Here is a 27,208-nt window from a genome sequence, read left to right as displayed (position 1 = left end):
CAAGGTCTTTAGGTTTTTATAAAATAGTTTATATAGTGTATTAATTTTTTGTGTTACTCTGTATAATCCCTGATCACACGTAGCACTGTATGTGTTGGTAAAATAATCTCTACTAGGAGTTTGTCATTGAAAAAGAAGGGTTAAAGGACACAGGCGTGTATGGAAATTTGAAGAAAAGATGACAAGAGATGATCAGCCTCATATCATCTGCCACATAGCAAAAAAATAGTGGTTACAAAATTAACAGCAGTCCATCCATTGTCAATGTTAAATTTACAATTATTGTGTGTGCGCACGCACGCCTCGAACACTTCGATAAATATTTTTTAAAAATTCTTTTCAATCAGTTTTCATATTTTCACAAAAGCTTTCATTTTAAAAACAACAACAAAAAGAGACAAACAACATTGACAAACGTAGATTACCTACGATCAAACAAAAATGTCTTTTCTGCCTGTGTGACTGCTGTTGTGAAAAGAGTACACTCGCGTATGTACCCGAGGGGCTGCGCTCGATCGCATGCTCACAATTACACCGAGGGCCGACGTGACAGAGTTCCGACGCCATTTTGAGGAGCAAGATGGCGGCCAGACAGATGCAAGCCGCGGCGACCGGCTCACGTCTGCAGCTCACGCCGACGCAACACGCAGGTCACACCAGCGCACGCGCGCTGCACACAAATTATGCAACGACCGCGGGGTCGACCCCGGCACTGTCTTGCTCCTTGTCGCCATCGTCCATCTAATTAAAAAAAAAAAAAACAAATTGTTGCGTTTGAGTGTGTTCATCCGCTTACAAATATTTCGTAATGCGATGGTCATCAGATAAGTTCGCCGTTGGTACTTAAAACTGTGTCAAAGGGCGGGGTTTACAAATAAAATATTACCTATAAAAATCTAGAGTAGGAGCTAGGAGACGAGCAAGCGACGAGAGCAGTAGGAGCAAATAAAACTAACATTCACTTAAATGGCGTCTGCTGCACAACACAGCGGATTTGGTGGTGGAGGGCAAGCTCAGGCACCACCATCCATCCTCCTCCCCTCGTTCTCTCACTCTCACCGTCACGTGACTGGGCGAAGAAGAAGCCTGGCAACTGGCGGAGCAGCGAACGACCGAACTTGCTTGCGTCACCAAGCGCTGACGCCAGCAATCTCCTCCCGCGTCTGTGGCCATGAACCCCTTTCCCCAACCCCTTTCCCTTCCCACCTCATCAGTCGTAACCCCCTTTCCCCACTCCACGCCCCTTTGCTCGCAAAAGAGTGGGGTTCGGGGTGGCGGGGGGTTGGCTGTGGCTGTTGGAACGCCGTCGGACTAAGGTCATAAGCGGGAACTGTTGACTCCTCCTCTGGTAAGGTCAAAAGATTTTTGCGAGTTCAGTGGCTGCTATAGTCGATTCTCTCGTCGGCGCCAAATGCTTTCTCTCTCTTTCTCTTTGGGGTGCAGAGGAATCAGGGGTGTGTGGGGGTAAATTGATGACCAGCGCAGTACAACTAGAAAATACTTTTCTGGTATTAAAAAAAATCACAGCAACAAGTTGGCACAAGATGGTGGACAAGGTTGAATAAGATGTACAGTCTCCAGGTCAACGCTATATCACATCGTCACTATGGTTACAATTCAGAGAGTGGTTAGGTGTGTCAAAACAGTAGTTGTTCCCACCGGGTAGTTTTCTCCCTTGTCACACCCTCGTTATGACTGTCCTACTTGTACCTGCAGCTAATTAAATGACATGCACATTGTTCCCCCGGACTCCTCTCCTCTCCACAACCCCTCCAACCGCTGGTGCAACATGCACGTGCAAACCTTGGAGCCCACACTCTAAACTACATTACACTCTCTGCTCCTCCATTTTCGCCCAAAGACCTTGAGTGCAGGCAGGAAAAGAGTTGGTCCCCCCATTCTTGGCAAGGCTCGCTGTAACATTAGGGTTTACTTGACGAGTGTTCATATCCTGACGACGTGTACTTGATCACCCCGACTCCTCATTCGACAAAAAAAAAAAAAAACCACCCCAGGCAACTGCCACCAGCTACTACTCCCCCCCCACCCACACAGTTAAAAAAAAAAATCAGGGAGGTTTCTTGACATACAAGTTGGGGAATGAGAGGGCGTTGTTCCTCTACCTTAAAAGCTTCTACAACCGTGAGATGGTGTCGTGTTGCTGTACTAATGACATGGAATGGCTGCAGTCCTGTACAACATGGAGGAGGGAGAAGGATGGAGGGGGGAAGTTTGGGATGCATGTCCCGGTGCAGTGGTTGAGGTGGAGGCTAGACATTCGTCACAATATGCCTGGAAGTGAGTCGCCCTTTCAGTGCGATTTACCGCCCTGCCGTGAACCGACACTCCGCAAGTGCGGGAGGCAACCACCAGCCTGACACAGGATAAAGCCCAGTGCTAGGCTGCAGAGAGAGAGAGGGGAGGGGAGAGAGAGGACAGAGCGTGGTGTGATAAGAGAAGCGATGATCTAGAACTTAACTACCTCTCAAAGTCATCGCACTCTCCATGGAGCGAGAGAGAGAAGGAGGGAGCGAGCGAGCGAGCGAGCGACGCATTAAGCAGGAAGCGATGCAGTGCATGTTGCTCGCGCAAGAGGCTCCCCCTCCTCCCTTGCCCTCGACCCCCCGATGCCCTTCGCTCGGCGCGAAGTGTGCACATCCTTCCCTCCCGACATGCAACGCAACATGCAGCAGCATTAAACTTGTACATCTTGGCGAGATTCCTCCTCAGCCATCACCCCCTTACTCCCCATACCCACCCCATGCCCTCGAATCCACCCTGGGGTAGTCAGCGCGTTGTGTAACACACGACAGACAGAAGGCGGGCTATTCCCGCACTGCAGTGAGCGCGCGCGCGCACACACACACACGCACGGAGTAGAGGCCCCTGGTTTGCCTCGCCAACTGGAGTTTGCAAGGGCGAGCAGACCGGAGCGGCTTGCCCTGCCGAGTTCCCTCCCCCTCCCGCTAACTCGACCTCCTCCTCTCTCACTCCGTGAGAACACTGGGCGGCTAGCTAAGCCAGCAAGCCCATCATACGACATGCAACAACCCTCTGACTGCACGGCGCCCGATATTAACTGACACACACCACTCCATTGCGCCTCTACTATCTGACATACATCACATAATGCACCACCGAGCTTCTCCACGACGACGACGACGGTGGTCATAAGGCTCGGCTTGTTGTGTTGCGCGTGTGTGTGGTGTGCGTGCGTGTACTGCACGAACCCCTCGCTGTTGCCAACCGTCGTCGACCTGTTGACTACTTGTGACACCAAACTACTACAGGTCATTTTTTTTCTCTCTCTCTCTCACAGGAACCACTTGCTACTGTGTCCATCCATCCAGCCAGCCAGCCAACCAGCATGAGGTGCGAAATCACTTCGCTGTGTCAACTTTAGAAATCTCAGCTCCGGTCTCAACGTGTCTCCAAGAATTAAAAAAAAAAAGCCCAGCAGGCAATGTGTGCGAGCAACTTTTCGACTCGATTCGCTGGAAGTGCGTTTGTTCCTCCATTAAAACTGTTCCCACCACCGTCACCATCACCACCACCACCACTACCACTAAGGCACATCCAACCAGTGCGTTATGTCATCGTCTCACTGAGTCTGCTTTCTTCATGCTCGAGAGCCTGTCACCTTCCGCGGCTATCTTGTGCCTTGGCACACACACACACAGCGGCTGTAGGGCGACGTGGTGGTGGTAGTGGTGGTGATGGTGGTGGTGGGTGAAGGAACGGTATCGCTGACCTGACGATGGCAGGCAGGTCGGGACGCCCCCCCACCAGTATCGACCGCCCAGGCCATCGATACAACACTGCCTCACTTCTATTCTCGGCTACACGCCTGCTGTATCGGGCAGTCTGGCAGCAAGCAAATGGCCCCTAAGTGTCATCATTCCTACAAAACAAATTAACATTCCAAATTGTCTCAGGGCGACGGAAGGCCACAACTGCTGCTGGCCAGTGTCTCACTTGTCGGACCACGGTCAAGGTTCATGCTGTGAGTGAGTGACCGACCGACCGACCGACTCAGGTGTGTTGTTGGCAAAGATGAAACGACTCGACAATTACCCCCATCATCTCCCTCTTTAAACCCGCCGAGAGCTGTGTTTACTATAATCCATGCGCCTTTCGGATCAGCTCAGGATGATGAAAGCATCAAGCTGTGCTCTCATGTCGACAGCAGGGGTGTGAGAAAGCTCCAATTCGAGACTCGGTGGGGGATGTGAAGAGGTGACTGAGTGGACCATATCCTACCATCCGCTGACAAGTCTAGATGCACTTGAAATAGTAAATAGGTCTTGTGTCGAGACTTGTCGAGGGCGTCAGATCGTGCGCGTCAGAAAACGGCTCAGCTGATGCCTCATCTTGGCACGCTGCACCACATGGTAGATGTTGTGCCTCGAGTCTGTTGACGCTAGGTCCTGCCACATGTGTCACACATTTCAAAGGTGCACCGACTGTGGGTTCTTCTTGCTCGAGATGTACGAGAACCGAAACAAGCTTGGCACAAGCTTCGTCTTCTGTTTTGTTGACGTAACTAACCGGGAAAAACCAACAACAAAAACAAACAAAAAATGTCACACACACACACCTACACACACATGTACATCAATCTTCAGAACGACACGACGACTGGTGCGACTTGCTGCACACGCCAACGGCTCACAGCAACAGGCTTCAGACATTGTCTTTCCTCCTTCATCTCTGACGTCACATACCGGGAATTCAACATCACAAAATACTGCGCTAGTTAATATTCAACACACCCTCCTTCTCCTCCCTGCACACAAGTCGACCTGGCTTCAAGAGGGAGGATGAGGAGGAAAGGAGGAGGAGGATTCGTCACAGAATCTCACATAATTGAGTGCACATCCATCCTTCTCGCTGCCTCCCTCGCCAAACTTCGTCATCCTTAGGAAACAATCATCCGCAGCCACAATTCTGCCAAAAGATTGACGACCCAAAACAAACCGTCTGCAAATCTTTTCGCGCCCGAAGCTCGAGCGCAAGAGATTTATTGAAAGCCACCCCTCGCAGGACACATCTCCGATGCCTCCGCCGCCGTCGCCGCCGCCACGTACAACGTAGTGTAGTTTCCGTTGGAAAGATCTGTGTTGCTGACATGCAGATGAATGTCAACCGACAGACAAGCTTTGGAAGAACAAACGCCAGTTTGGAAAATTAAAAAAAAAAATTGGCTGTGCCTATAGCTCTTCATTGTGTTGTCTAAAAGTGATCAAGGCTTTTTTTTCTCCCTCGACCACAAAAGCCAGCAGTTTGTTGTTACATCGATGTTGTGCTTAGCAAAATTGTTGCTGTCAACAGCACAGGTCTGTTTGCTGTCTAGGATTTACTAAAACCCATGTTTACGTATTCAACTAACGGTAAGTACGGTTGACAAACCCACGAAGGTGAGTTACCAATAAGCATACAGGCATGCAATCATACATACGTAGGTATGTGTGTATATATGTAACTCAAGGCAGACTTGTCCGCCTCACGTGAATGTTTCCAACCACTAACGGTCGCCCATTTTCAAATCTTCCGTTCCCCACCCTGTCTGTATTTTTTTTTTTTTGGAAGGGTTTGGGTTGTGCAAACTGGTTGCATGAAAAAGGAAGGTAGAAGAAAGAGTATGGATGACATTGTATATCAAATGAATTTTAAAATAGTTGTGGCGAAGATGTAGACCACCAACAGGCGCGAGCTAGATCCTGGTGTAACTGCCATAAGGTTTGGGTTCGCTCTCCTTTCTCTCCCCTGAACTGCATGCGTGCGTGCGCGTGCACACCGACTCGCGTGACTACCTCGTGCGGCCGGCGCTGCATCCAAACAAACCGAACCGATTAGAATGAATCGATCTTCTCTTCTCTCATCGACGAAAACAGGGAAAGAAGAAAATGTCTCACGCTCCGAGGAAACATAAACTCGTGCAATAATGGCGTACAACTATACCCTCCATCTCTCTCTTCTCCCCTCCTCCTCCTTCCTCCTCTCCACCTACCCTGGGAGCGTGGCTGGGCTGACGAGACAGACGGCACGTGGGCTGTGGTGCGCGAGGCCAGGACAACAAGGCTTCTCTCTCTCCCCTTCTGTCTCTCTCTCTGTCTGACTCGGTGCACATTCCCGATGACCGCGCGCGCTGGCGAAAAGAGACTGTGCATGCGACTGTAAAAACTAGGTCTCAACACTCACCTGCCCGTTTGGCCGTGTCATCCCCCGCTTTTCTCGTCGTCGGTGTGTGTCGAATGGACACGTTATTCCAGACAAAACGATCTCGATAGTAAATCACTCCCCGCGCCTGGATTTGTCGTGTCAGCGGGTTATGACCTCGTGTGATCTTTGCAGCCAACATGTAAATTCTCCTTACCCACACAGCGTCTGGCTCGCGGTAGGCGGAGCTCGCAGCCCTCGCGTCTTCACCGTGATTGGTCAGAAGCCTACAACCAGTTGCCAATCAGCGCCTGCTTTTTTTTTCTTTTCAAAAGGACACCTGTGGGCCAAGGGTCGTCGACATTCAAATGTAAGGTTATGTCAATCCTCAGCCCCCAGCAGCGTGCAATTACAGCAAAATGTGATACACCAACACAATATGGAGACTGTGACTGTGCATGCTGTAGTCTTATTATTATTATCATCATCTAATGAGAATACATTTATACCAACTGACAAATTAGGAACATACACACCTTAATTCAACTCATTTCATTTAAATACAGGATGCTAACCAACCTCTACATTTAAAATTTTAAACGAGACAGGTGCTAAACGTTTTCTAGGTATCAAACTCAGTTTATTTTGTGACAACATTTTTCCCAATCACAGAAAATCATTGTTTCTACAATTAAATCCATTTTCTGCCAAGACATTTAAAAACTTTTGTATTGGGATGTACATTTACCAGACTCAGAATCAGTTTTTTTAAACAGTAGACACCTGGACAGGTAGCTGCCATTTTGTTGTTTTCATACCTTGGGTTTATTGTAATCTTCAATTCAAATCCTACAACCCTACACAGCATCAGGTGGGCAACCGCCTAATCCTACATTTAGTTACCATTCGTCTTACAACAATAATGTCTCGTTTTGTCATTCCTGTTTGTTGTTTTTGTTTACCTAGCTTACTAACTGGTTGATTAACTCTTTTAGAATGTTGCTTGATGTGTTGATGTATTTCCAGCCTCTGGTTTGTCTAGTCATCTCTCTACGCAACAAATGAAAATTTCAACAGTAATACTAATATTTTCTCCAGACTTATTAACTTCTTAATCCTAAACTGTGGACAAAATAAACATAGGTGTTTACATACAAACATCCATCTATCCATGTTTCTGTGCATGTAGCCTTATTGCCTCGCCATTACTTAAACCAACAGCCATCAACCCGCCACACATAAACACTCGTATTAAGCTTATTATAATTTGACCCTAGCATCACTAATAGTTCACATTCACTCCCGCATATTACACTATTGTATGTCTACTGTTACTGAATGTTGATGTAAAACGGATGGAGGGTGGTAAATATATACACAAATATATATCATATATATATACACTCCCTGTCTCTCTCTCTCACACACATTCAGTGTAGCCAATATGCAAATGACCAATCACCTAGTTCAAGCAAACAATATTTTCATCATTGAAACCTGTGGCCGTTACATTTGAATGCAGCTGGTGATGTAGTAACACCATGTTGAGTGTTGTTATTGAGGTCTCGTGTTCTTGCATCCATTGCACCGGTTGTCCCAAACCTAATCCACCCAGCTCTCTACAAACTAATATGACCTGTGCTGTAAATTTAAACTTAAATCAACAAACTTTAATAGACAAGGATGACATCGCGAGTATTTACTGTTCGGTTAACATATCTGTCGTTTGACCATCCCTAGAGGTTAGAAGGTGCTGAGTTGTGAACACGACTACTGTCACTTTAAGTTAAAAATGTTTGAAGTTTTTTTGGTTTTCTTGTCATCGTGGTTGGCGTTTCTAATAATAAATGTTTATAGTTTTAGAAAAAAATTGATAATGCACAAAAGTTAATAGTACTTACAACATATTTTCTTAATACTGATCACATGTCTGATGACTCTAACAGTTATATCTAATAGTATTGTCTCTCTGTGTCATGTGCTGACAGTAGGTATAAACTGTCAACTACCATGTCAACTAGTCTCTGTGCCATGTGCTGACAGTGGGTATAAACTATCAACTAGTCTATCAGCTTCTGTAATGCTATCTGGAGTGTAATGCTGATCCTCACATTTTCCGGCTCGGTAATTCTCTAAGCTCGCTTCCTAGTCCAGTCTGTGTGGTTCCTGGGATTTGACAACAGTTTCTAACACTGAGACTGTATTGGAACTAAAAATGTTACACAGGATAACACACACCCACATGCGCACGCACACACACACACAGGCCGCTTTTATGCATGCTCGAAAGGAAAGGGTAATGGTTGTGACAGGCTGTCTGCTTGGGTGATCCGACTGATTTGTATGATTCTGACCTGGAAGTCGATGATGGATTGGCATGCACACATATTCAGCTTTCAGGTGCCTGGTGCTCAGTTCAGTTTTGTTGTTGTTGAAGGACACACAATCATCAGAGGGTAAATCATCTTTTCATGCCCCTCCAGGAATGACCCCCACATTTGTTATGTCATTGATTATCTCTCATCCACCCAACGTCCATCCTGGTCCAGATTCCCTCTCTCCATCTTTTCTCAATTCTTAACCCTTGAACCTCTTCCAGCAAGCATAGCCTCCACGTCCACATAAACTTAAATTATATTTATTTCAGTTGGATATGAACTTACAGTTATAATTTCTGTATTAACTATCTGTTAAAATTTCTATTAAGAATCCACTGAGGACATTAAGATGAGCTGAAAAAATTTAGTGTAAACATGGGGATGTTAGTGAAGAACAAAGGAATGATAGTAAGTGAGGGAATGTTGGAGACTAGCAATAAACACTGACAGACAACTAAATAAAGTGTTAGCAAGTTAATAAGGAAGCACTCCTGACGAAAGTAGGGAATGCTGGGAAATAACTGAGGGAAGCGTTGGCGAGTAACCGAGGGAATGTTGGTAGACACGGGCGGGTAACTGAATAAATGTTGGCAAGTAATTGAGAAGAGCTGGCAAGTAACTGAGGGAACATTGGCAAGTGACTGAGTGTTGGCAAGTAATGGGGAATGTTGGCAAGTGACTGAGACCTGCCATGAATTGAGAGGATGGGAGATTGATAGTACTAGAAGTTTGAATATGGTTTGAATACCCCCTGCCTGTATCACAAGCAGTACAACAATAATGCAACTTTGCAAATAAATAAATAAATAAAATTCAAACAAAGTGTATTGAAACTTGTCTCGTTCATTGAAGTGTAAACCCTTCCTCCTAAATTTTTGCTTTGATATTGTTAATCTGTCACTTGGAACCGTGAAAATATTCATTTCTTCAATATGTTAACAAATGTCGGCCTAGAGGTCTTGTAGTTTTAAGGAAACATTGACATAAACTTTCTGGTTAACAGGAAATTACTGTTATCTCCCCGGAAATGACCTGGGTTTTAATTAGTTCAACTTTGACTTACTTTCGTTTCTGTGCGCGAGCACTAGCATGTAATTAAGACATTCCAGCTCAAAGATTTAATATCCAGGCGGAAATAATATCTTCCTGTATTTAACAGTTGCAGTCTCAGAAATGCATTTATTTATTTTCTGTTTAGATAACCTAAGCACAGAGAGGAATAATTTAAATATAAATTGACAAGGTAGCAAAGTAGTCGATATAAATAATAACAACAACACTCATTAATGTAACTCATGCAATTTCGTTCTTTCTGTAGTCGAATTCCTGAAAACAAATTTGTTGATTGAGTTCTTGCAATGTTTATTTTTTTTCTACCTGAGACGACTGTCATCTAAAGCAAGTGGGCAAAGGAGGCTTACCTAAAGGACTGCTGAACTCGGTCGTTATGGTTACAGTCACCGTGGAGACTGATTAGCTTCAGCTCCCATCTCAGGTATGTTGTTGGTGTGACGGGTGCTGTGAATGTAGACGTGGGATTGTGGGTATGACTGTTCTGAGAGGGTGGCGCGGATAGGGGCATTGCTATGTTCTATCCCCGGGTTTTGTCCTCTTTTTGAACCTATCATGTTTTCAGTCTGAACTGTCCTTTTCCTCCTAATTAACAAACCTCCACATTACGCATATGCAAGCTCCACGCCAGACAGCACTTGCTGCTGACGTGGGCATATAATTGAGCATAAATATAATCTCTTGTGGGCTGACCTTTCAGTGATGACGGTTTCCGTGCAATAACATTCACAGATGCACCTTGAGCCATTCCACATGTCTGGAAATCAATTAATTTCGTATTTTTAGGGCAAGGGTTGGTTGTGGAGGGAAAAGTAGGACAGACAGGAAAAAAGGGAGAGGATGAGGGTTAGCAAGAAAGGTGTTGTTAGTTCAAACTTTGTCAGACTTTTGTGAACAGTTTCATCTGAAGGGGGAGAGTAGGGGCCGAGCATCTCTGGAAGAAGCACCGCAGGTCACATTGAATGACTACTCCATGGGAGAGGCCCTTGCGCCAAAAAAAGTAGAGTAGATTCGAATGGGAGGAGAAACGTGGTGAAGGTGACCTGCTGCCAGTCGGGAGGGGCTCAACCATACCTCCGTCCCCACCACCTCGACATACCCATAACATTAACTTCCTCCTCCAGAGGTACAAACGCCTGGCAGTGATGTATGTCTACATGTGCTTGCATTGTCCGAAACGGCTTCCCGGGCGACGGGGTTGGCATTCGAAACATTACCTGGTGTCTTAATCCTTGCGAGAAAATGGGAACACAAGCATTTTAAACTCTGCCAGTAAACTGTAATTTCTTATCTACAACAACACGTGCACAATTACCAGCAGATCGTTACACAAGATAGGGCACGGGACCGTTGACAGGTACTTACCTTTTAAACTTGGTCCGCCATCTACACGGTAAGAACTAGCACATTCGTGACGTCATCAGTGTATGGTAACGTGACCAAAAATTATCAGTTACAACCCTAGGGCCCAGTTCCGTTAGTGTTGGATGTCTGGATGTATATCTGAAGGAAGGTGTTGTAGGTTTGAAATCAGAAAGCAATGAGTGCTGAATTAAAAAAAAATTGTGATACAGCAAAAAGTAGAGCGTGACAGGATGTCACAAGACAATGTGTGACACAAAATTGTAATGAAGACTCACCCAAGCGGAGAAATGTTTTCAAAACGAGGGAGACTTACTTTACTAAAAGATAAAATTCCCGAAATTTAAGAGGAAAAAATTACGTTGGGTAAACATGATTCAAGCATTTGAATAAATACATTTTCCACCCGGGGTTTCCCCAAAGAGGTCAAGAGATCATTTCCCGTGACGTCACAAATGCCGACTTGCATCAATGACATCAAAAATACGAATGTAGGTGAATCCACGTCTGCTCTTCTAAAAATAATTAAAACGTCACTGTAGCAGTACTACATCAGAGTTCAGCTGACGTCATATAAACTGACATCACAAGAGAGAATGACGCCAACCGGTACTGACGTATGTAAGGATGACGTTAAAAAACAAAGAGACTTTGGAAGGTAAGATGGAAGCTACATTAGAATAAAACATTTAGTTTCTATGTTATCCTCCGAACGTCTCTTTCTTTTCTTGAGTCCTCCTTGATGCACTTTGGTAACAACCAATAACAACAGCCGTTACGTTGCCCGTTAATCATACAATCAGCCGTTAATCATAATTTCATGTCGAGCTCGGGCGAGTCTTTAAGCAGTGGCGCGAGGCGATCAGCTCATTTGTTTGCCTGAATGTCACAAGAAAGCCGCACTTGCAAGGAACTGAGACATTGTTGGTGCACGCGCTTGCTTTGTTAGTGCGTCTGCTAATCTGTCTGTGTACAAATCTGTCTACTGACCTTGCGTTTTTTTTTTAATTCTGAGGGTCACATCAGCTATGTCTTACCTGCCTGATCTTGTCCTCGTTTCCTCCACTGACCGCATAGCAATGTGTAGGTGGCACGTGACTCAAACCCCTCTGACGTCACTGGCGATACCTGTAATCAATCAATCAATCATCAATCAATCAGTCAATCAATCAGTCAATCAAATAACAATTACAAATACATTATTGGTCCATACCGCAACCAGACAGAGTTCTTATTATTTAGTTATGGAAACGAGCTCTGAACAGTTATGTTCCGATGGACTAGAAGTGAATGGCAGAGATTTATAGGAAGGCAGTGACAGATAAATGAAATCGAAGAGGGTCACGCGGGAACTTTCCTAATCGGGGAAACCAAGTCCCCCCTCAGAAACTTTCCGATGAAAGGATTGGAAAGAATCAAACGCGTGCGATGACCATGGCGACTAAGATGAACATAAATCTGTCGATACATCGCTAGTGTCTCGGACATCATCAGTTTGCTTCCAGCTTCTTGTCATGCGCAGTGCTGCTGGATGCTAAGGGGACCTTCTAGAAATCTCTGCAAAACCAGTTTTATGGATCAGACGGTCCTAAAGAAGAGAAGTTGACGGGTGCAAACGCTGTCGTCATTTTTGTATTGAGGATATTCTTCATCGGTGTGAGGACAAGATGAATGCGCGTTGGTCTCGTGCACAAACCACTGTTTACCTTTCTGTGGGTAGACTGTGTACAATACACTCTTTGTTGGTTTAGTCAGTCATAGGTAGGCGCTCAAGATGTAATCCGAGCACTCAGCTCTCTTCTTGGTCTGAAGAAGCTAAAGGTATGCAGATTATATAGCTTAGTGCCATAGTGACTGTCAACTGTGAGTGGTTCGACACGCCTAGGGAGGGGTATATGGAAGGGATACTCAAAACTCGGTTCTTTAAAAGGTCTAGAAATGTCCTTACAAGGCCTGTACCTACCTATTCAATATTTTTATTTTTCAAATGACTGTGGCTGGGTTCAGTTCAAGACAATGATTCCACATACCTGAGTAAATGATCAGTCTCGTAAATGATACAAGCTTACCAAAAACGGATTTTAAAAAAGATAAGCATTTAAAAAGTTAAATTTGGTGCTGCTTAAGGTAAGGATGGGGAATGAATAAAGCCCCAACAATTATTTGGTCTGGCCCTGCCCAGGTAACTCCAGGCGGGATTCGAAATTACAAAAAACTTTTTTCAAAGCAATGTACATTTACACTAAGTGAGTTCTAACAATAAAGTAAATTTTGAAGGACAAGCAAGGAACATCTATTCACGGTAAAGACAGGACGACACACGAGTAGATGACGGGATAGCAATGCATTCCTCTCCTCGGCCACCCGCGGCCCGTCTGTCTGCATTGTGATGACTCAGAGGACAGTCAGAATCATACAGGATGGCAATGTACACCTTGCAAAAATGTTAACACACTTGCAGAAACTATGGCTTGACCAAATATAGCATGCCCATTTATTAGGTGAGAATTTTGCATGGTCCTCACATGAAGTTATAAATATCTTAATAACCTTTGGCAGAAAAAAGGTTCCCCACCCCTGGTTGAGGGGATAAAGAACCCTCTGTCCGAGCGCTAACCTTGCTGGATGACGTTGAGAGTAATACAACAGCTCTGCTCCATGCTGCAGCGGTTGCATCATTTGCTACCTTCCCCCTATCCCTCCCAAAACAGCAGGTGAACCCTCCCTTACCCCCCACGACACACACGTACACACAGATGCTAAGGCTTGGGGACAAACCGCTATTGTGTTGACTGAATAACAGTATAGGCTTGCACATACCGAGGGCAGTCCTAGGGAAACTTGAGCATGCATTTTCCAAGTTTGCGATTGGTGAGTAAGACTGATAAGAGTAAGTTGTCTAAGATCTGAATCGCCGCGGTTATAAACTCTCCTCCTCCTCCTCTCCAGAAAATGTCAACATATGTTCAATTAGCCTACGGTGAGATCTTGCTCGATATCCTTAATTTAGACATCGCAGAATCTTTTAAGAATTCCCTCTTTTGTAACATTTTTGTTCGCCTCACACTTTGATAACATTTTCCATCTATAGACGGTGCTTACTCCTATTTTCAGGCGGTTGGAAAACTTTACTTTCATATCTTCTTCTCTCCCTTGTTCTGCCCGCTGCCTGAACACCCCACCCGTAACTTTGTTTGTTGTTGTCTCCCTGTACCTACAAATGTTGCATGTGGACATATGCTAGGCAAAATTAAACCTCCACATTCTGTATCCTAGACAAACATGTTTACAAGATTTACCTTAGGGTACAAATGTAACACTAGGTGAATATACAAAATGTAGTTCCTTTCCTTTTGTTTTAATCATCATCATCAGTTCATCCGTTACTTCCATTAATTTGTTTCAAAAGCGATGTGTGAAAGAAATAAATAAAAGTACCTGAAGCCTTAATGAATAATTTTATATATAGTGACAAAGTTATGTACCTCTACTTTGCGATCAACATATCAAACCCCATAAAAATCGGTGACGAAGGCTGGGATTGTGTCAACACATTAATTACAAAAGCAATAAAATTCAGGGTAACTTTAGAAGCATGATTGGTTTACTAGATAATAAGGTGTAAGAAGAGTGTGAGAACGAAAGAAATAAAGCTCCGCTGGTGTAGTTATCAGGTGTAGGAGTGGTTTTGTTACAGATGGCGGGAAGTAGGAGAGTCCTTTGACCTCACCGAGGGCTTTAGCTTAATTGCATTACATCGCCGCGCGACAGATAGGGCAAGCTAATTGTCACACGAAAATCACACCTTTAAAAATACAAGCTGCTTATCGTTTGTTTGGAATGCTGGTCATCTACAAAAATAATAAAGGTTACTCAGTACAGCACCTGTTTCACTCAAGACCGACACACTCCCGGGTCTGTCATCTCTTTGTTTGTTTAGTGATTTTGTCCAGCATGGGGTCATCAAAAATTTCTTTATCCCTTCTATGTTGAAAGTATGCTAACACTAACATTTTACACTAACTTTTTATGGTTAGCACAACATATACTTTGTTTTAAGCTTCACCGTTATATATATGTATAGTGTTATAAGCTCTGCTACAATATGTTTGTACAACATTTAAACGTACTTTGTTTTATACTACAACACCATAAATAGGGAGATTGCTTTTAGTATTAATAAAAAAACAAATATATGTTTTTGTTAGCTTTAGAACCATGATTGTTCTTTAGCACCACACATCCTACCTTGCTTTTAGCTTTAGCTCTATAAACATATACGTGATTAGTAGCTTTAGCTGTAGAAGTAGGGATGGTAGAGTATAAAGGCAAGATACAAGTCCCAGACCTTGCTGTCCATTCTGTCTTTAGTTATTTTAAGACAACTGGTAAGAAAGTTCTGAGTTGAGTGCATTGAGTTCTCTCCCCTTCGCACCAAGTGTCTAGAGACGAACAGTTTAACCGTTAGACTAAGTTTTCACCTGTTAACACTGTTAACCCTGTTAACTTTTTCTCCTTCCATTCTGCTCACTTGCTACCACCATTGAGAAAATGCTGCTTGTTATCTAACTTTTCTTTCATACTTTTTAAAAAAATAAACTGAGAAGGTTTCTCAATACAGGTGGAAAACTAAGAGTCGGAACTGGCTTCAGGTGTCCTGCCTGACCCGAGATTAAAAGATTTTACATTCACAGATAAAATAAGTGAGCGATACCAGGGCATTCAGTTGTATTTTCCAGATATTTTCTACTCCGTCCCCCCTCGCCCATCGCAAACAAATTTATTATTAGCATCTCCAGGAACCAGGCTTGCTAGTTGGGGAAGCCCCTGTAGGGCCAGAATCATATCTACGCGCAGGTATTTTCCTGGATCGGACAGGTGTTGAGCTAGGACCCTGTCAATCCCTGCCTACCCAAGTCAGTGTTCGCGAAAAATCGCCAAAATTCACATTTTGCTGCTATTTTGTGCCAGGATGTCTCATTTAGGTGGGATGGAATCGACTAACCACAGTGGCAGTAGTCAGCATGTAGTTGTATTGTAGCGGATAGATCAGTCATCTGAACCTGCAGGTGGGACAGTTCGATACCCGTGTGGTGCAGCAAAGTCCACCCTCCCCTTTCCTCCTACAATTCACTCGAACTAAGCTGTTAACCAGCTGGATACCTGACTCCGTTGAGTGTTGGGAAAGGTAAGAGAAGATGAACAACTCCCATTACAAAATTCTGGCCATGAGTGTGTCACACCTCATTCAACAAGACTGAACGGTTAGAGGATTACCTTTAGCTTTTTAGTTGATATCAGATTTTTTTTTCCTGCCTCCCTCGCCAACTATCACGTCGTTTACTGATGTCTGCTTTCGATTCCCCTAGACATTCCCTAGCAGACCCTGATTCCCTTCACACGATTCCGGACGGTCAGGACTCTCGTCCCAATGTCGGTTCTCTTAGAATTGTCATGACTAGTATTGTTCACTGCCTTCCTGTCTTTCACCGCTCTTCCTTCTTATTAATCATCTGAAGTTCCGTGTGCAAGGATCGTGATGGCGGGCAATTTGTTAGCTGGGTAGGTATGAGGGTGGCAGACGGGTGGAAGATAAATAAAGACTGCCCTTCTTGGCATGTCATGGCACGGCGCAATATGACATTTCTGACAGACGTCTAAATGGAGGAACTGTAACGATGTACAGAGCAGCGGAATAATAACGCGCCTTGCATTGTGGGTAGTGACGAATCCTGGGTAGATAAAACGTGCGGGAGGAACCCACCCACCCACCTACCCACCGGAAATGTCCCGACTCGGTGAATTTTGTCGAAGCCGCTACTTTCTATGATTTGTATGAGATGGATGGGCATTGATACTTTGTCCTGTTGTCTGTCGTGTGCGTTTGAGCATCTCACCTTTCTTTGTTGTATCGCGATAAATCAAACTGAGAGGCACAAACAAGAATCATAAAAAAAACCTACTAAATAATTTTCTGCCTCTTCGTTTTGGCTTTATAAACCTACCCATCATGTTTTGAGGCAAGTCGATGCTATATATCATCGATAAATAAATCAGTAAAAACATCTGAATGAAGCAAGGACAGAGGTTGGGCGAAATGGAGCTTGCAGAAGAGTTTTTAGCAAATATTAGTTTCAGTGGAAAGGTCTGAAGCAAAAATTGTTATTAACGAAGGTTAGTTTTCAGCTACCCGCCACGTGTCCAACTGTCAAACCTACGCTGGACTGTTGGAACATACGTGTTGGACTATTGGACCTACGGTTTGTTGGAGTGTTTAATCTCACATGTTGGACTGTCGGAACCACGGCATGCTGGACTGTTGGACACGTGACTGCATTGGAACAGTTGGCAGTTGGCGTGTGTATGTTTGTGGGATTCGAGGTATTGGAAGGGTAAGCTCACTCTCCCCCTACCTGCGCCTGACAGTTCACCTCCAGTTATCCTACGAAACTTCTTGTTCGTGGGTCACTAGATACTTAGTTTGTAAAATTTTTAAAATCTGAAATCATTGTAAAACATTTCGCTGCTGTAAGGTACTCAGTGTTTACAAAACCCAGACTGTTGAAGATTAATCCATGAGTGAAATTTAGTAAGTCAGATTTGTAAAACCCTTGGTAAAACAATACCGCCCTGTCTCAACCCCTGTAAGGAGGCTAACGCCCATCAAACCCTAGTTGTTAAAAAGTCTCTTTGAATAAAACTAACTCTTTTATTATGAAACTTTTTTTTGAGACACCCAGTGTCTGGGATGTATTAAGTAAACATGTTTCTGAAACACTAGTTGTAATTCTTCTCTGGTTTAGGAGAATGTTGTAATATAACCTTTATGAGGATATCAAATGTGAGCTACTTTCGTTTAGAATGCTACTTTAAGTTATTCTCAGTTTTGGGAATACTAGTTCTTATTTACCTTCTGCTTTGGGAATGCAGTCTGTTTTGGAATCTGATTGTTTTATGGACTTTATTATTTTGGGAAGCACTTTAAGATGGTAGTTAGTTTAGGATGCCAGTAACTAGCGAGGGTCTATAAAGGATGTTCTCAACCGTAGATGGACTTGAGACCAAGTTTGTAAAAGTATCTACTTGATGGTTATAAAGAAAATCTTTGCCAAACTTGGTTGAAAGTCCATCGGAATTCAAAACAGATTTTAGTCTCTGGTTTTGAATACAGTTCTAGGCAAGTCGCTGTGGAGTGTAAAGTTCTAGCAAGTCATTCTGTAAGATATCATGTCTCCATGGAACTCTAGTTACAGCAACCTACTGTCTCTTTGCAGAACCTTCAGTGTTGTAAGATAGTCAAGGCGCAGACTAGTCATATCCCCATTCAAAACAGGACTGGGACTGGTTGAAAAGCAGCACGCACGTGAGCAGGTAGGGTGATCATGGTCTTTAACAGAAGTTCACTTCTCTCATCGCACACTCTTAACAGTAATAAGTTCAAAATATGTCAGCAAGATCACCACAATAGCTGGAGAAGAACAGTTAAATTCATATTAATGTTTATTTATATAATTTATGGTGACCTCGACCAGAGAAACAGGCTTACATCAATGTGTGTAATTTTTTCTTTTTCTTATTTTTTCTCAAAAAAAATTTTAAAAAAATGTCAGAAAAGTTTATTCCTGGGCTAAACCGAAGAATAAAAATGCAGACAGCGTGGGTGGGATATTATGTATCACATGATTTCTCTCTCATATGTTAGAAACCTGTTTGAAAAGAGTTTGTTACGACGATAATCATTAGACTGGTAATGAAAACAGGAACAGAGAGATAGAGAGAAAAACGACTGACTTGGCAAAACATTATGTCCCCTTGGTTAGCTACAGGTGTCTAAGCACAGGGCTAATATTAACAGGTATTTCTAGTAGACAATCACATCCATTGCATACATGACACATTATAAAGCCCCAAGTCGGATAACATACATACACACACACCAACACATACACATTCGCACACAATAATCTCGCGTTTTCACGCCTATGGTAGCACCGACCAATCAGCTGTATCCAGACAGACAGACAAGTTACACAGAATGCTCACGTGACCTTCTTCGACAGACAGTCAAACGCGTGGACGACGATCGCACCCCCACCGTGAAGGTGGGAGGGAAAGTTGTTGCCAGGTGCGCCTCCAACCCCCACACCTTCGCACCACAACCATCACGACCACCACCCTGAAAGCTTTTGCCCCCCCTCCACTTACCCCTCCCACACACACGCACATACACCTCCCCTCTCTCACCGACATCGCAATACGCGAGCACAGCCAAGGTGTGTAGTCAGTTCTCCGTGTGGTGCTGGTGGTGGTGGTGGTTGTGGAGGTAGCGGCGATAGGTTTTTAGGCCGTCGTGCTGGTGCTGGTGGTGTCCTTCTCGACGACAGCGACGCCGCGCCGGCAGACAAGAGGAAGGTGGGCCGACGAAACGTCTGTGGAGGACGGCGATGAGCCGGGGCGACGGATGAGAAGAGCGCACAGCCTCCTGCTCTCGCCCAAAGGGGGAAAAAGAAAAGCCAGGGGAACGAATAGACAGGAGGCTTCCTCGGCTGGTCGGGAGGAGAAGCAGTATCTAGGTCGTCTGGCATATCTTGCTCCATATTCCACGACCACAAGCGAAAAAGGGCTGGAGCCGCTGACTACGAAAACCCCCAACCGATCGCCCCCCTTCCTCCTCCACCCCCACCGACATCGCCCGCCAGTCACTGGCTGGCTGTAAGAGCGCATCACCTCTCCCCTACCTATCCCCCACCCACACACTCCTCTGCCGTCTCTCTCTCTCTCAGCCACCCACCCCACCCCACCACCCAGCTTCCCCCTTGCGCTTGCTATACTATTGGAGTTGTCTGCAGTCACGGCTCGCCTCGTAGACGCTGCTGCAAGGTCCTCTCTCTCTCCGCCAGCTTCTTCCTCACTCCCAGTCCGCCTGTTTATCTTTCTGTCCGTCGCTAGCTGACTTCTTAACCCCTCCCCTAACACCATCTCCCCCTTTCTCTCTCTTCCTCCTACTGTCTTGCTGCCCGCCTCCACGCCTCGCGTCATTGGATTTCATCTCTTCCTCCTGTCGTTCTTACCTTCTTCTAAGCCCCCAACCCCACCCACAACCCCCGATTCTTCTATTTGTGCACGGCATGCATGCACGCGCGCAAACGCACAAACACAGAGACAGTTATGCACGGAGGATAGGAGCAAATAGTTCACAACAATCTGCACCCACGGACCTTTTGGTCTCAAGTCAACAGTGGGGAGAAAAAAAACAACAACCGGCAGTTCCAAATTTTGCTGCCGACCACACCCCTTGCAGATTTTTGTTGACTGTTTACTAAGTCGTTGTGGTTTGTTTGTTTTTTGTTTTTTTTTAATTTTGCTTTTCAAACTTTGCTTCATTTTCTTCACTCAGATGTTGGATGTAAAAACTTTTGCGCTCCTCTAAATACATGCTACCACTTGACAAATTTTTTTTTTTCAATTTTTTTTTTTTTTTGGTTTGGTCGAGGGGTGAGAAGTTTTTACACTCCAGTGAACTTTGTGGACCTCATCACTTGCCCAGATTGACTAGTCCGGTCAATACTTTGGTTAACATGACAACCTGGCAACAGTAGACATCTTTGTCGTGAAAGAACCTCTCATATTATAAATTATTATTATTTATTGTCAGTACCGTTTTGTGGGACGGGGTATAATACATTAATCACGTGCAAATTCTTGTCATGTGATATAGATCATGTCGGAGTGAAACTTGTTTCAACTGAAAGTAACTCGTCTCTAGAATCTTAAAAAAAATCCGTCAACGGACTGTATCTTTCGAGAATGTTCATCGACTGTCCTTTAGATGTGTGTATGTGGCGATACATGACCAGTCTGCACCCTTATTTCTCTCCCTCTACCCGGCACCTCAATTTTCTTCAACTCTCCTTTTTCTCTGCGCATCTGGTCAAGGGAGATGATTTCAGGTAAGACAAACCTTGCCAGAGTTAGCGCAGCTTAGCCAAGCATAGCATCACCTGAATGTTCCACCTCGCGCCTTGCTATTTACCGGATGGAAGGTGTTTACCTGTAATCTATTGTCACGTGTCTCTACCTCGGCAGGTGTAGGAACGGACAACCGTGGTGTATCTGTTAAAGGTCAACCCGAGAAATACCAAACATAAAGTCAAAGCTGCGGGGTAATTAACATAATAGAAGCTGTTAATTTTTTTCTGCCGTAATTTTTATTTGTAGACAAGCAGACGTGGAATGACTGATATTCGTGCTTCTGGCATCATTAAAGGTTACAGCCTGTGCCTGAGCTTCAAGCACGTGTTAACAAGGCGTCGGCCAATCAGCAAGCCGACATATGTCACGTGACAGGAAATAACGACTTAGCCTCTTTGAAAAACCCAGGTGAGAACTGCAATGTTCAAAGGCTTGATTCTCATGAACAGAATAGAGCTTTTTTGATAAAATTTTGTGAATGAACATATTTTAATGAAGTAAATTTAAAAAAAAAATAAGTATGAACTCGAGTTGGTCTTTAACACGCAGCTGTACCAATCGTCTGGAATCAGCAGTCTGCAAGCACTATTTGTGGCTGGTAGGAGTGGGCGGGAGAGGATTGGAAATCTTTGTAATGTTTAGAAACGAGACATACCATCACCGATCGTCATTTTAGAAACCGAGAAAATGATATTCGTGGCATTTGATACATACGATGTCTGGGTGGTCGAGAACATCATGATAAAACTAATTACATGGTATAGACTTATATGGCCCTCGGTACATACATATACGTGTTGTATAATTTTATCTGAGGTTCTTTTGTTCTTTGTTCCTCGTATATTCTTCTATAAGGAACTGTAAAGGTGTATGTGATTACACACTCAAACTCCGTGTGAAACTTAATCATCGTAGTTTTAGATAGGACATTGTAAACATGATTTATAAGAGTCCATAGAATCTTATGAAGAGAAATACTGAGGGAAATGTTTAACTTGCTTGCTGTGTGTGTAACTAAGTGTAATACAGCAAACAAGGTGTTTGCAGTTACACAAGAAAATTAACTATGAAACATCACCATTGGCTTTCAGATATAATATAGCAAACACGATTTATAAGATAGATAAAAATAAGGGAAATTTTAACTAGTTATCTGTCGGCATGTTAGAAACAACAAACTTTCGCGATTGCGCACAAAAAGCAATATAAAGTGTGACAAAAGTAAGATTTATAAGGCTACACATGAAAATAGCGCACATAACATTTTCACCTGTTACCTGTCGAAAGGTAGGTGCGGGAATCATCTTTCCATTCCAGGTAAAAAGACAAATGTTCTCTGGGAGTAATCAATGATGTGTAGAAGAATGTAAATCAAACTGTTTCACTATCCTATCTTGGAAAAAGAATATTTACAGAAAATTTCATTGGCTGCCATCTTGAATGTCGGTTAACGGGTTTGGCTTCCTCATCTTCTCCACCCCTGTACCCGCCGCTACCCGGTCCCCTTGCCGTTGATTGTCTTTCGGTTTTCAGAATCGTCTTGACATATCTTACTCCCTACCCTCATCACCAGGACTATAAGTTTAAAAGATTTTTTGAAAGTTTATTTAACTTTATTTGACAATATCGAATATTGCAGTTGATTGTTGGTTTCTCAGGGGTGGAGTATCAGGCCAAATGGGACAGATGGCAATTAAACAAATATGCGGATGGAACAGTTTGTATACACGCACGTATGCATGCATGAATAAACCTATATTCTTACTTATTTTTATATAATTTCATTACGAACATAGGTGTATATGTCAATTGTTTGATTGTCTGTCTGCCTGTCAAGCTGCCATAGTCCGTTCTCAAGTAGTGATAACAGCATAGTATTCACACCTAGCACACAAACTACTTTTTGCCATAATACATGTACATCCCAAGTTTACAGCACGCAATGAAAAACAAACAAACAAACAAACAAACAAAACAAACAAAAAGCTGTTAAAACATTGCACGGATTTTGAGTTCAAGTATAGGTTGCTTGCATATTCAATATCCAAGCTTGTAAGTCAGATATTTGTTTTGTGTTTTGAGTTCTCCTGCTGGTCTATCATTACATGATGTCCCTATCATAATGAACAACATTAGTCGGACAATATGAGACGAGGTTCACATCCCATCGTTTTGTTTCGTTTTTTTTTTTTTTCAAACAGCCAGTCTCAATCAAGTATTAAGTAAGCCTGTTTCTGAAATACTAGTTCTAATTTATCTTCTGTTTTAGGATAATCACTGTAATATAACCCTTATTATGATATTAAATATAAGCTTGTTTTGTATTAACATATTACAGGGCTGTCTGAGATTTGTTACAAAATAATTTCAGACATTCCAGCCTTGATGTCAGCTACAAAAACTTAGAATTTTAAGACAGTTTAAAACTTTTAAAGCTTGTTTCACTTACCACCTGTGGAAATGTTGTGATACAGGTGGACAACAACAACAGTGATACACCGGCAAGCCATTACTAGTCAGCAGCAAGTGTAACATGTCACGAGGTGCAATCGTGTTCCTTTAGTGTGAAGTAGAAGCAGGTGGAAGACAATACACTTCTCCTTCTTTTAGAGAGGGAAAACTATTTACGAAGGAAATTGAGAAGAAAGAAAATAAAAACTGAGGATGCAAGAAGGAACGAAAAAAGAAACAAAAATGAAGAAAGTAATGAAACTTTTCTTGCTAAATGTTTCGAGCTTACAAACCTATCGTCAAATCTGTTGTAAGTTTACAAGCCTGTCATCAAATGAATTGGTTCGAGTTTACACGATTGTCATCAACCGAATTTACAGGCCTTTCGAGTTAGAAGTCTGTCATCATCAAATAGTTCATTTGATGATATGTTTGTAAACTCCAACCAATTAGGTAATACAACTCTTCTTTGTTTCCACCATGTGCGAAGTGAAAAAAAAAAGAGCCCTCCCCAGGACCATGACCCCTTCCCTTGTCCCCCAATCCAGACCAAGCCTGCAGGGAATAGGAACCCTCCCTAGACCTGGCCTCTTTGTCTCTTGTATTTTATGCTTCAGTACTCTTGTGTTCACTCTATTCATATACGAAGGCCGCCAGAGCTAAGCTTGCTGGAGAAGAATCTGGAAGCTTCTCCCAGACAGACAGTATTCTCCTCAGACCAAGGCTCATTATGATGTGATGAAGCGAGCATATGGTGTCGACTGTGTGACTTTGTGTTGGCGAGCAGAACAATTTGTCAAACATATTCAATATAATGGCTCCGAAAAAAGGCAATTCATCAAAGACACTCTCTTGAAGCAAAGTAGAAAGTAGACAGAGAGATATAGACAGTCTACACTTGATTTGGGGTGTGGGGAGGTTGTCCCTTTTCCCCCCTTGTCAGCTCAGACCTTCAACCTCAAAAACCTTTTCACTGGAAGTAGGTACTCCAAGCTGATTTTTGTTAACCAATTAAACTACCTAGACAAACATATTTTTAAAATTCTGATTGAATGGTACTGAGAGTCTTTCTATATCTCAAATTGTAACAAAGTTCCGATGTTTTAATATTTTAATTTCCAGGTAAATTATTGCACAAAACAGATAATAAAATGCTGATTTTGGAAAATCCTACACTAATAGTTAAGCACTCTTAGAACCAGCCATCTGGTAGCACTACAAAGAACTGGGTTAATTTGTTTCTGGACAGCTAGGTACTGAAACATACTGGTAATATGATTGAAAATTACGATTTCAAGCAAATGATACTGCTTTGAAACAGCAGCGTTACTGACACCTAGATAAAAAAGCAAGTTCTAATTAAGTTACAGAAATGGATCAATGGATTCAGATTCTTGAACCCTTTTTAAAAAAAGTGTCTACTCATTTTGTTCCACTGCACTTCAGACTTGCATCAGATGTTGTGTGAGCTGTTCATGAATAAAATAACAGATTTTAATCAATATCAGAAGTACAATCTCGGGCAGAAAACATCCACTCACATATCTGCTTACTAATTTTTTTTTGTCATAGCTGTCAGCAATGGCTGTAATATCTGGAGCCTGACAGATTCTGTCATCACTGGCAGAACATTAAAGCACCGACGGAACACAAATCACGATTCTACTTCATCTGTGCCTGACCACTAGAGAAAAATCATTTCTTTAGATGTCTTCTCAGAAAACTGGACAATTGCAGGAATTTGGTGAGAAAATGTTCACATCCTGCCCAGTATAATATTGATGATCATAGCAGACGGTCAGCTACTGGTCATGCCTACTAAAGGTGAACATGCCTGAGAGAAATGTGTCATCAGTTGTTTGAAGAACATTTTCTTGTTAGTGTTCAATGGGGTAGGCTTGTATACTGCAACCCATACTACTGACTTGACATTTTGGTAGTCTGCAGTGGCAGATGGGAATACAACATCTCTCTAAAGTTGTGGAAAACACCAGAAAAATATAAGTCAAGGAGATCAGATGTATCTTCTCCCCATTTTTCAACACTATGTTCCTTGCTTTGCTCATAGAGAAGGAGACCTGTGTCTGTGATTTTACTGTCAACCAAGGCCCAGAAAGGACCTGTGAGACCAAAATACAGCAGAGCAATGGCACAGACAAGGCACAGGAGATTATTGTCACTGCAGTCAGCATGCACACTATTCAGGTTGGTAGTGAGAAACTTGTTAGTGTGGCCCGGTGTCTCACTACCAAGCAGTCCTTTAAGATGGTCCTTGTGATGAATAATGGCGGCATCAGCTTCAAACACGCAGTTAAACCGGTTGGAGCGGAAACTTGTCATGTAGCTCTTGGTTTGGACTTCCCCACAGTGGGTGTAGCAGGATGAATCGTTGACTAATATGACCCGTTGAAGCGAGGCATGCTCATGCGTAGAAACTATGGATCTTCTAGTGTTGTTGAATGAATTAGCAGACATTTTCGTGGTATTTTTCTAAATCAAAACCAATAATAAAGCGTGAGTTGTATGTGTTTAGCTTTTTCATGTTATTTTTATTTAAATTTGACGCGTATTTACTCTTTAGCAGACGATCAAACACCCACTCGCGCAGTGATATCAAACAAAAATAGTCCACTATCCACATCACTTGCAAGCTATAATAATTTGAACCTAAACGTTTCATTTGTTTATCAACTGTTAAATTTAACTTTGTAGTATTTTATTTCTTGTTAGGTTCAGTACATTCTCTTCGAATGCCTCGCTTCAACGATTCATATGGCTCAACGATTCATATTGCTACATGCGCAGCCATTCTTTTTATCTCCTCCGGGGCCTGTGACCTCACATGACATGCCAGTGACTCTTGGTTGCTGAATCAGTGGACTTGAACCAAGAAAATGTGTGAAGTCTATCTCGCCCCATGTTCTGTCTACCTTTTTACCTGGTATTCCAAGATTTTCAGTGATGATTCACATATGCTGATTCCTAGCAGAAAATGTGCATTATAAAAAAATAAGTTGTATCTGCACCTCCCATGAAAGAAAATCTTGCAATTTCCGGTCAGTTTCTTTCACGACAGATGCCCTGTCTGCTGTAATGCTTGTAATTTTGCTGAGATGTTGTTTCAGCAAATCACCAGCTTCAGCCCCAGGTTTGCTAATATAAAAATTACAAATTTCTTCCAGAAGCTTTACTGTTGTTTCTAGCAGTGTGCTGGCAACTTTCTTGGAAGCAGTGGACAGTCCTAATGTGGTTTCATAATCCAGAGTTACTTGGTGTGCAATAATTTGTGGTCACCACGTGATGTACCATCAAAGTACACAGTGGTGTGATTTGCCTGAAAGATATTTTCAGCAGCTTGACAATGTGACAACACCTGGCCTTCATCAGCAACATTTAATGTAGTCTGAATGCCCGGAAGGTCACTCTTAGGAATGTAATACCAAATTTTGGAGTTTGGCCACCATCTGGATGACACTTGCACACTGTGATATTGGTTAACTCCTCGGAGTTTTAGTAGTGTGCGCCTAACATTATCTGGAAACCTGTTTCTGTCAGATGGAGTCTGAAGCTACATGGGCGCATCAGCAGTGTTGACATGTTCAGTGAAGGGTGGTGTCCAGTGTCTCCCTGTGCATTCCTCGGGAATTACAGAACGTCCAAGATGACAGAAAGTACTTTCATGACTAGAAACTGAAAAAAAAAGAACGAAAGAAGTAGGCAATATCTATTGTTAAAGAAATGTTACTTCTATGGTCACTGAAAAAAAGAAAATAACATTTTTTTTTTTAATTTTACAAATCATTTTCATAGATGAA

General features: G+C 43.1%; 1 long non-coding RNA gene across 1 annotated transcript; it reads left to right on the top strand.

Moving 5' to 3' along the window:
• The first annotated feature begins 2,082 nt into the window (after positions 1-2,082).
• LOC112569423 lies at positions 2,083-25,919 on the top strand. The gene is made up of 3 exons (XR_003100426.1): positions 2,083-5,390; positions 9,920-10,032; positions 18,245-25,919. It is a non-coding gene; the product is annotated as an uncharacterized LOC112569423 (long non-coding RNA).
• The last annotated feature ends 1,289 nt before the right edge of the window (positions 25,920-27,208 follow it).

Source organism: Pomacea canaliculata, linkage group LG7, assembly GCF_003073045.1.
Source record: "Pomacea canaliculata isolate SZHN2017 linkage group LG7, ASM307304v1, whole genome shotgun sequence".
Taxonomy (NCBI): domain Eukaryota; kingdom Metazoa; phylum Mollusca; class Gastropoda; order Architaenioglossa; family Ampullariidae; genus Pomacea; species Pomacea canaliculata.
The sequence above is the reverse complement of the archived record's forward strand: the minus strand, read 5'-3'. Positions and strand labels throughout refer to the sequence as shown.